This window comes from Peromyscus leucopus, chromosome 8b, assembly GCF_004664715.2.
Source record: "Peromyscus leucopus breed LL Stock chromosome 8b, UCI_PerLeu_2.1, whole genome shotgun sequence".
Taxonomy (NCBI): Eukaryota; Metazoa; Chordata; class Mammalia; order Rodentia; family Cricetidae; genus Peromyscus; species Peromyscus leucopus.
Window position 1 is genome coordinate 868,662 of NC_051086.1, and position 8,013 is coordinate 876,674.

Sequence of the window (8,013 nt, forward strand, 5' to 3'; positions counted from 1 at the left end):
AAATCTTAAAACAAAACAAAACAAAACAAAAAACCTCTTTCTTGGGTAGCAAGATGGCTCATCTGGTAAAGTGCAAGCTTAACCACCTAAGCGTGACTGCTAGAAATTACAGCAGGAGAATCAACTCCCACAAGCCAAAAAGCACATAAACCCTCATGCACATGTGTAATTTTTTAACAAGTAAGAAAATCTCTGTTTTCAAGAATTGATAATAAGGGGGCTGGAGAGAGGCTCAGAGAAAGGCACTGGCTGCTCTTCCAGAGGACATGGGCTCAATTCCCAGAACCCACATGGCAGCTCACAACTGTCTATCTGTAACTCCAGTTCCAGGGGATCTGAAACCCTCACCCAGACATACATCCAGGCAAAACATCAACACACATAAAATAAAAAATAATTTAAAAATAAGAACTGAAAGTAAAAAGATAACACAACAGGGTGTAACACTCGACACATGCTGGCAGCCACAGACAACAGTATCAAAAACATATTCTAGCCGGGCGGTGGTGGCGCATGCCTTTAATCCCAGCACTCGGGAGGCAGAGGCAGCGGATCTCTGTGAGTTTGAGGCCAGCCTGGGCTACCAAGTGAGTTCCAGAAAAGGCGCAAAGCTAAACAGAGAAACCCTGTCTCGAAAAACCAAAAAAAAAAAAAAGAACTGATAACATGATCTCCACCTATAAAAATGAGAAATTATTCAGATTACAACAAAAACTTTAAAGCCTTTATCCTATTTTTGCCATTTTTTTCTATTTTCTTTTAGATAAGCCCTGAAGTAGCTCAGGCTAGTCTCAAACCCACTAGGTAGCCAAGGATGACCTTGAACTCTTCCAAATGCTGGGATTACAGCAGCATATCTTGTACCAGCCTCAAAATTCCCACTGGTTGTTCCCCAGCCCCCCCAAAAAGGAAATACATTTAAGTAACTTTTTTTTTTTTTTTTTTTTTGCTTTTGCAAGATAGGGTTTCTCTGTGTAACTTTGGAGCCTGTCCTGGAACTCACTTTGTAGACCAGGCTGGCCTCGAATTCACAGAGATCCGCCTGGCTCTGCCTCCCGATTAAAAGTGTGCACCACCACTGCCCCTGTTTAAGTAACTTTTTACTTAACTATGGACAGTAAGATATAAAGAGAAACATTTGGGGGTTTTATATTGTTATTCTAATAAGTGACAAGCTGAATTACAAATTTTACTCTGAATTATACAATTCCAGTTTCTAAAAGACCTGCCTTCTGGAAGGGTGATATTCCAGTTTTTGGTGCAATCCTGATGCAAAGCCCAGATGTCCTGTAGAGAAAGAGTCAGCTGTTAAAGGAAATTTTTACAAATCAAGGTAGGCCCAACTGTCTGAGTCTGCAAGTTTCAACAGATTTGTGTAAGTTAAAGGAAGTTAACATTTGACCTTCTGTAGCTCAATGGCCTTGTCATTTCTAGAGTACTCATCTTCCTGACTCGGGTGACTCAACAGCATCTAAACTGGCCTCCCTGAGCAAAGAAAAAAAGGAACTCAAGTCTAACTATGGAGAAATCACAGGATTTCCTCTACATGTCCCCAGCAGTATCAGGTCATCCAATGAGCATGCAACTTTCCAAGGCTCACAGATTCTTAAACCCTAATCAGTGTTCTGGCTGAGGCATTGTATTAGACAATGTTTACCAATTGTATCAAGTGAACTGATAAATGTCCTACTCAACTGGGAACCCCTAGCAAACAAAGATTACATCTTGTAATGTTTCTGGAAAATGTTCTGAATAAACACTTTTCACTCCCAGAAGAAAATAAAAGCATTAACAAATGCTGTAATCAAAACATACCGTTAGCTCCAGCATGATGGTACATGCCTTTAATCACAGCACTGGGGAGTCAGAGGCAGTAGGATCTCTGTGAGCTGAAGCCTGTCTACACAACCAGTTTGAGGACAGTCAGGGCTAAATAATTTTGAGAGACCCTGTCCCAAAGGAAAAGAAAGATGGTTTAGGCCAGGGCACTTAGGAGACAGAGGCAGAAGGATCTCAAATTCAGCCAGCACAGACATAGCAAGAAGCCATTTCTCAAAACACAAAACACTGGGCAGGGCTGAGGGTTCAGTGGTAAAATATGTGCTCATAAATATTTTTATTAATAATAATTATTATACATTATATGATAATGTGTATAATAATTTTTATAAACAGCACCACACCAAAAGTAGAAAAGCACAAAACCAGTAACAGGGTTATTTCCTTCTGCATGACGGGACTACTTAAGGCCAGTTTGACCTCTTGAACAACATAACTTTCTAATCTCCAATCCATTTCTGAAAGAGGGCAGGGCGTCCAGGCAGGCCAGCAGATTTAAGATCATCCGTGCCAGACCCTGCCTGTGGGATGCTAGTCGATTTACCACCCGAGTCTCTAAATGATCTCATTTTAAAGGTGGGAAACAGAAGGGTTGAGAAAGGGTTCCAGAGCAAGCAGTCTCTCGGTCACACTCCCTCTGTTGGGTTTGTGGCGCCAAGCAAGAGAACACGGTAAAGGATGAAGAGCCACAGGCCACAACAACCGGTCTTCAGAACCAATTTAAATGGCACGACACAGACAGCCCTTGTGCAAACACTGTGTAAGGCGGTCCTGGCGGTTTTTACAGGGTAATTAAGTCACCTAGAGCCCTGTGCCTGGAGGTGACAGGCGACCTCCCGGTCCAGACCAACTGGCTGCATCTAGGCTGAGTCCTCCCAGTCTTGCACTCTGCACCAGAGGTCACTCATGAAGTCCCCACAGTGAGTCTAAAGTGACTTCCCACCGAGGGGAGTCACTGGAGGGCGGACCAAGAAGGCCGTCATGATGCCCGAGACCCCTCCGGACCTCGGGTGGGCTCCAGAGCTGAGCTGCACTAACTTCGACCCCGGAGTCACCTCGTCAAGAGCAATGGGGACGCAGGGAGGGGCTGTGCCACACAGGGGCACCAGAGGACGCTTGGGTCTGGAGTTCAAAGGTCGTCCGGAGCGCGGCGTCTGCGGTTTCGGGCTCTGCTGACGCTCGAGGCCCGCTCGGTGCCCGCTCCGCGACCCCCGGTCTCCCCGGTCTCCCGCTCCCCGGCCTCAGCTCGCTTCCGGCCGCCCTCCGGCCGGATGTCCCCTCGGGCTGGCGGCCGAGTCGCGGCGGGCCAGCCGAGCAGAGCTCTGGAGGAAGGCTTCCGCCAAGCGAGGACTCGGGCGGGGAAGGCCGGGACCTGCGCGGGCCACTCACCCTCAGCCGCACCGCAGGTCCGTCAGTCTCCGCGTCAGTGATTCCCTCTGCGCCGCGGTAGCTGAGCGGGCGGGCGCGAGGACGACGCGACGTGCGCACGCAGCGAGGGGCGGGGACTGACAGGCCACGCCCCCACGCGGCACGCGGCTTGCGGGAGGCACGTGGCTACGCTGGTACTGCCTTCCGCGCCGGTTCCGCGATGCGCGTTCAGCCGAGGAAGTGGGTCAACAAAAGCCAACTGTGTGTTGGTTGAGAATGGTGGCTCCAGCCTGGAATCCCAGCACTCGGCGGCAGAGAGGGGGTTCTCAGGCAGGAGGATTGCCCTGAGTTTAAGGGCAATCTGAGATACAGTGTGAGAGTTTGTAAAAAAAAAACAAAAAAAAAACAAAAAACAATATTGGGGGATGTAACTTCTTGGGAAAGGATTATTGGATTCTAACACCGCAAAACAAACAAACAAACAAAAAACAACCAAACAGAACCCCCAAAAACAGAGAGAAAGAAAGAAGAAAGAACGTTTTACAGTGGCGTAGTTTTCTTGCTTAAACCTCTTATATCCTCAGGGATGTAGGAGCCAAGCGGTCATCTGGACATGTACCCCTTGACAACTTGGCACTTAACACGCCAGCTCTGGGCAGTTCCTTTGCAAACGTTAATCTTGAGTCCCGGTTTTTGTTCACCTCTACTAGCCGTCCTGTATCTGTCTCCTTTGTAGACCTTGTTTGTGGAGACTAGAGAGATGGATCAGAGCAAATAATGCTCTTGCTGAGGAGCCAATTCTATTCCCAGCACCCACTTAGACCGTCTAGCAACTGCCTGTTAACGCCAACCTCAGGGGATCTGACGCCCTCTTCTGGCCTCCACTAGCACATGTACATACCCACACACAAATGCACGTAATCAAAAAAAATTTTTTTTTTTAATTATTTTAAAGATCTTACTTATGCAGCCTAGGAGCTCAAGATCCTCCTACCTCACACTACCCTGAATTAGGTCCACATGTTTGTGTCATCAAGCCTAACTAACAATTCCATTTCTGGGTAGATATTCCTATATATTTGTATATTTTATATACTTTCAAGACCCAAAAGAGGCATAAATAGAAAGATCACTGCATGACATTAAAAGATACTCCTGTTAAATAAAAATTAAAGGAGAGGCTGTCCAGTCTCTCCATATTTATTCAATATAGTACTTGAAGTTCTAGCTAGAGCAATAAGACAACAAAAGGAGATCAAGGGGATATAAATTGGAAAGGAAGAAGTCAAACTTTCACTATTTGCAGATGATATGATAGTATACATAAGTGACCCAAAAAATTCTACCAGGGAACTCCTACAGCTGATAAACTCCTTCAGTAAAGTGGCAGGATACAAGATCAACTCAAAAAAATTAGTAGCCCTCCTATACACAAATGATAAAAGGGCTGAGAAAGAAGTCAGAGAAACATCACCCTTTACAATAGCCACAAATCATATAAAATTCCTTGGGATAACACTAACTAAACAAGTGAAGGGCCTTTTTTATAAGAACTCTAAATCTCTAAAGAACGAAATTGAAGATATCAGAAAATGGAAGGATCTCCCATGCTCATGGATAGGTAGGATTAACATAGTAAAAATGGCAATCTTACCAAAAGCAATCTACAGATTCAATGCAATCCTCATCAAAATCCCAACACAATTCTTCACAGACTTGGAAAGAAAAATACTCAACTTCATATGGAAAAACAAAAGACCCAGAATAGCTAAAAGAATCCTGTATAATAAAGCAACCTCTGGAGGCATCACCATCCCTAACCTCAAACTCTACTATAGAGCTATAGTAATAAAAACAGCTTGGTACTGGTATAAAAACTGACATACAGACCAATGGAATCAAATTGAAGACCCTGACATTAATCCACACACATATGAACACCTGATTTTTCACAAAGAAGCCAAAACTATACAATGGAAAAAGGAAAATATCTTCAACAAATGGTGCTGGCATAACTGGATGTCAATACGCAAAAGATTACAAATAGATCCATATCTATCACCAAGCACAAAATTCAAGTCCAAGTGGATCAAAGACCTCAACATAAATCCAGTTACACTGAACTTGATAGAAGAGAAAGTAGGAAGTACTCTTGAATGCATTGGCACAGAAGATCACTTCCTAAATATAGCACCAGTAGCACAGACACTGAGCATAACAATTAATAAATGGGACCTCTTGAAACTAAGAAGCTTTTGTAGGGCAAAAGACACGGTCAATAAGACAAAAAGACAGCCTACAGAATGGGAAAAGACCTTCACCAACCCCACATCTGACAGAGGATTGATCTCCAAAGTATATAAAGAACTCAAGAAACTAGACATCAAAATACTGAACAACCCAATTTAAAAAATGAGCTAAAGAGCTAAACAGAGAATTCTCAAAAGAAGAATCTCAAATGGCTGAAAGACATTTAAAGAAATGCTCAACATCCTTAATCATCAGAGAAATGCAAATCAAAACGACTCTGAGATATCACCTTACACCTGTCAGAATGGCTATGATCAAAAACACCAATGACAGTCTATGTTGGAGAGGATGTGGAACAAAGGGAACACTCCTCCACTGCTGGTGGGAATGTAAATTGGTACAACCAGTGTGGAAATCAGTATGGCGGTTTCTCAGAAAATTGGCAATTGATCTACCTCAAGATCTAACCATACTACTCTTGGGCATATACCCAAGGAATGCTCAATCATACCACAAAGATACATGCTCAACTATGTTCATAGCAGCATTATTGGTAATAGCCAGAACCTGGAAACAACCTAGATACCCGTCAATGGAAGAATGGATGAAAAAAATGTGGTACATATACACAATGGAGAACTACTCAGCAGAGAAAAACAATGAAAGCATGAAATTTGCAGGCAAATGGATGGAACTAGAAAATATCATCCTGAGTGAGGTAACCCAAACCCAGAAGGACAAACATGGTATGTACTCACTCATAAGTGGATACTAGATATAAAGCAAAGAACAATCAGACTGCAACCCACAGAACCAGGGAGGCTATAAAGCAGGGGGGACCCTAGGAAGACTTTGCTTTTAATAAATTTTGGTTTTACTCAATCACTGGGCAAGCCTCAGTGAAACATTTCACTATTAGGATAAGAATTTGTACTGTATCAAGCTGATAATAGATAAACAAATAAACAAACAAACAAACAAATAAATAAATAAATAAATAAAAATCTCTTAAAGGTCTTACTTATGCAGCCTAGGAACTCAAGATCCTCCTACCTCACACTACCCTGAATTAGGTCCACATGCTTGTGTCATCAAGCCTAACTAATAATTCCATTTCTGGGTAGCTATTTGTATATTTTATATACTTTCAAGACCCAAAAAAAGGCATAAATAGAAAGATCACTGCATGACATTAAGAGATAATCCTGTTAAATCAAAATTAAAGGAGAGTGTCATGTTGGAATGAGTTCCTTCACTAGGTTTCACCAGATCAGGCTAAAAATCAAAATGATTGACAGCTGGGCAGTGGTGGTGAACACCTTTAATCCCAGAACTAAGGAGGCAAAGACAGGCGGATGTCTGTGAGTTCAAGGCCAGCCTAATCTAGTTTTCCACCACTGAGTAGCATGCTGTCCAGTGCTTATAAACCCCATTCAAGTGCTTGGAACTTTTTTTTTTTTTTTTAGCTTTCCATGTTCTCCAGAAGGCCCGGGTTACCTCTCCTGCCTAGTTATTGACCATTTAGCTCTCTATTAAACCAATCAGAAGTCTCCTTAGGCAGAGACACGTCTTTACAGTGTAAACAAATATTCCACAACATTTCCCGCTTTTTGTCTAATGAAAAAGGAAAGGTTTTAACTCTAACATAGTAAAACTGTATACAATAAGAACACACACACACAAACATATACATCATTTTCTTTTTAAGTAAGATGGGGGCTAAGAGATGGCTTAGCTATTGAGAGCTTGTATTCCTCTTTCAGAGAACTGGAGTTGATTCCAGCTCCTGCCTCACAAAGTTCACAACTACTTGTAACTCTAATTCTGGGGGGATTTAATTCCTCCTCTGTTCTTTGAGGGCACCTGCACTCATGTGAACATACCTACATACATATACATAATTAAAAATAATAAAAATAAATCTTATTTTAAAAAAGGTAGCTAGGTAGAATGGATAGAAAGACAATTGTTCCAATAAATAGAATGTAAATGTTGAGGATTGCAGAATGCATGTAGCACACATACGGCTGCTTGCTATACAGTTCCTTAAGCTTTTCTGTGTGATTACAGATTTTCATAGTAAAGATTTGGATAAGGTGTAGCTCAATGATACAGTGCTTGCCAACCATAATAAACTTTAGAGAAAATTGCTTTCTTTCTTTTTTTTTTTTTTTTTTTTTTTTTAAGATAGGGTTTGTCTGTGTAGCTCTGGCTGTCCTAGAACTCACTCTGTAGACCAGGCTGGCTTCAAACTTAGACAGATTCACCTGCCTCTGCCTCCCGAGTGTTGGGACTAAAGGCATGTGCCACCACTGCCCGGCTACTTTTTTAACTATTACGGTTTTGGTTTGTTTTTGTACCAGAGATAGAATTCCAGGTTTCGAACAAGCTCTCTCACTGAGTTATGTCTGCCCAACCCCCTAATGTTCTCTTTCTACCTCTCCATGTCCAGGTGTGCAGTGCACCCACGGGTAGGAAGATTCCACACTAGCATTGTTCTGCCTGCAAGTATGCCTGCAGGCCTGAAGAGGGCGCCAGATCCCGTTACAGATGGCT

At 42.8% G+C, this 8,013-nt stretch overlaps 1 protein-coding gene across 2 annotated transcripts in view; it reads right to left on the reverse strand.

Annotated features, from left to right (window-relative positions):
* Hmox2 (heme oxygenase 2) overlaps positions 1-3,334 on the reverse strand; it is a 29,470-nt gene extending 26,136 nt beyond the window's left edge. The window contains exons 1-2 of one of the 2 annotated variants that reach the window (XM_037201241.1): positions 3,229-3,310; positions 1,230-1,287 (exon numbers count right to left, since the gene is read on the reverse strand). The gene's annotated coding sequence lies outside the window, so the exon portion shown is untranslated. Of the gene's footprint in view, positions 1-1,229; positions 1,288-3,228 lie in introns of both variants that reach the window. The other variant, XM_028894880.2, reaches the window with a different exon arrangement.
* Positions 3,335-8,013: the final 4,679 nt, after the last annotated feature.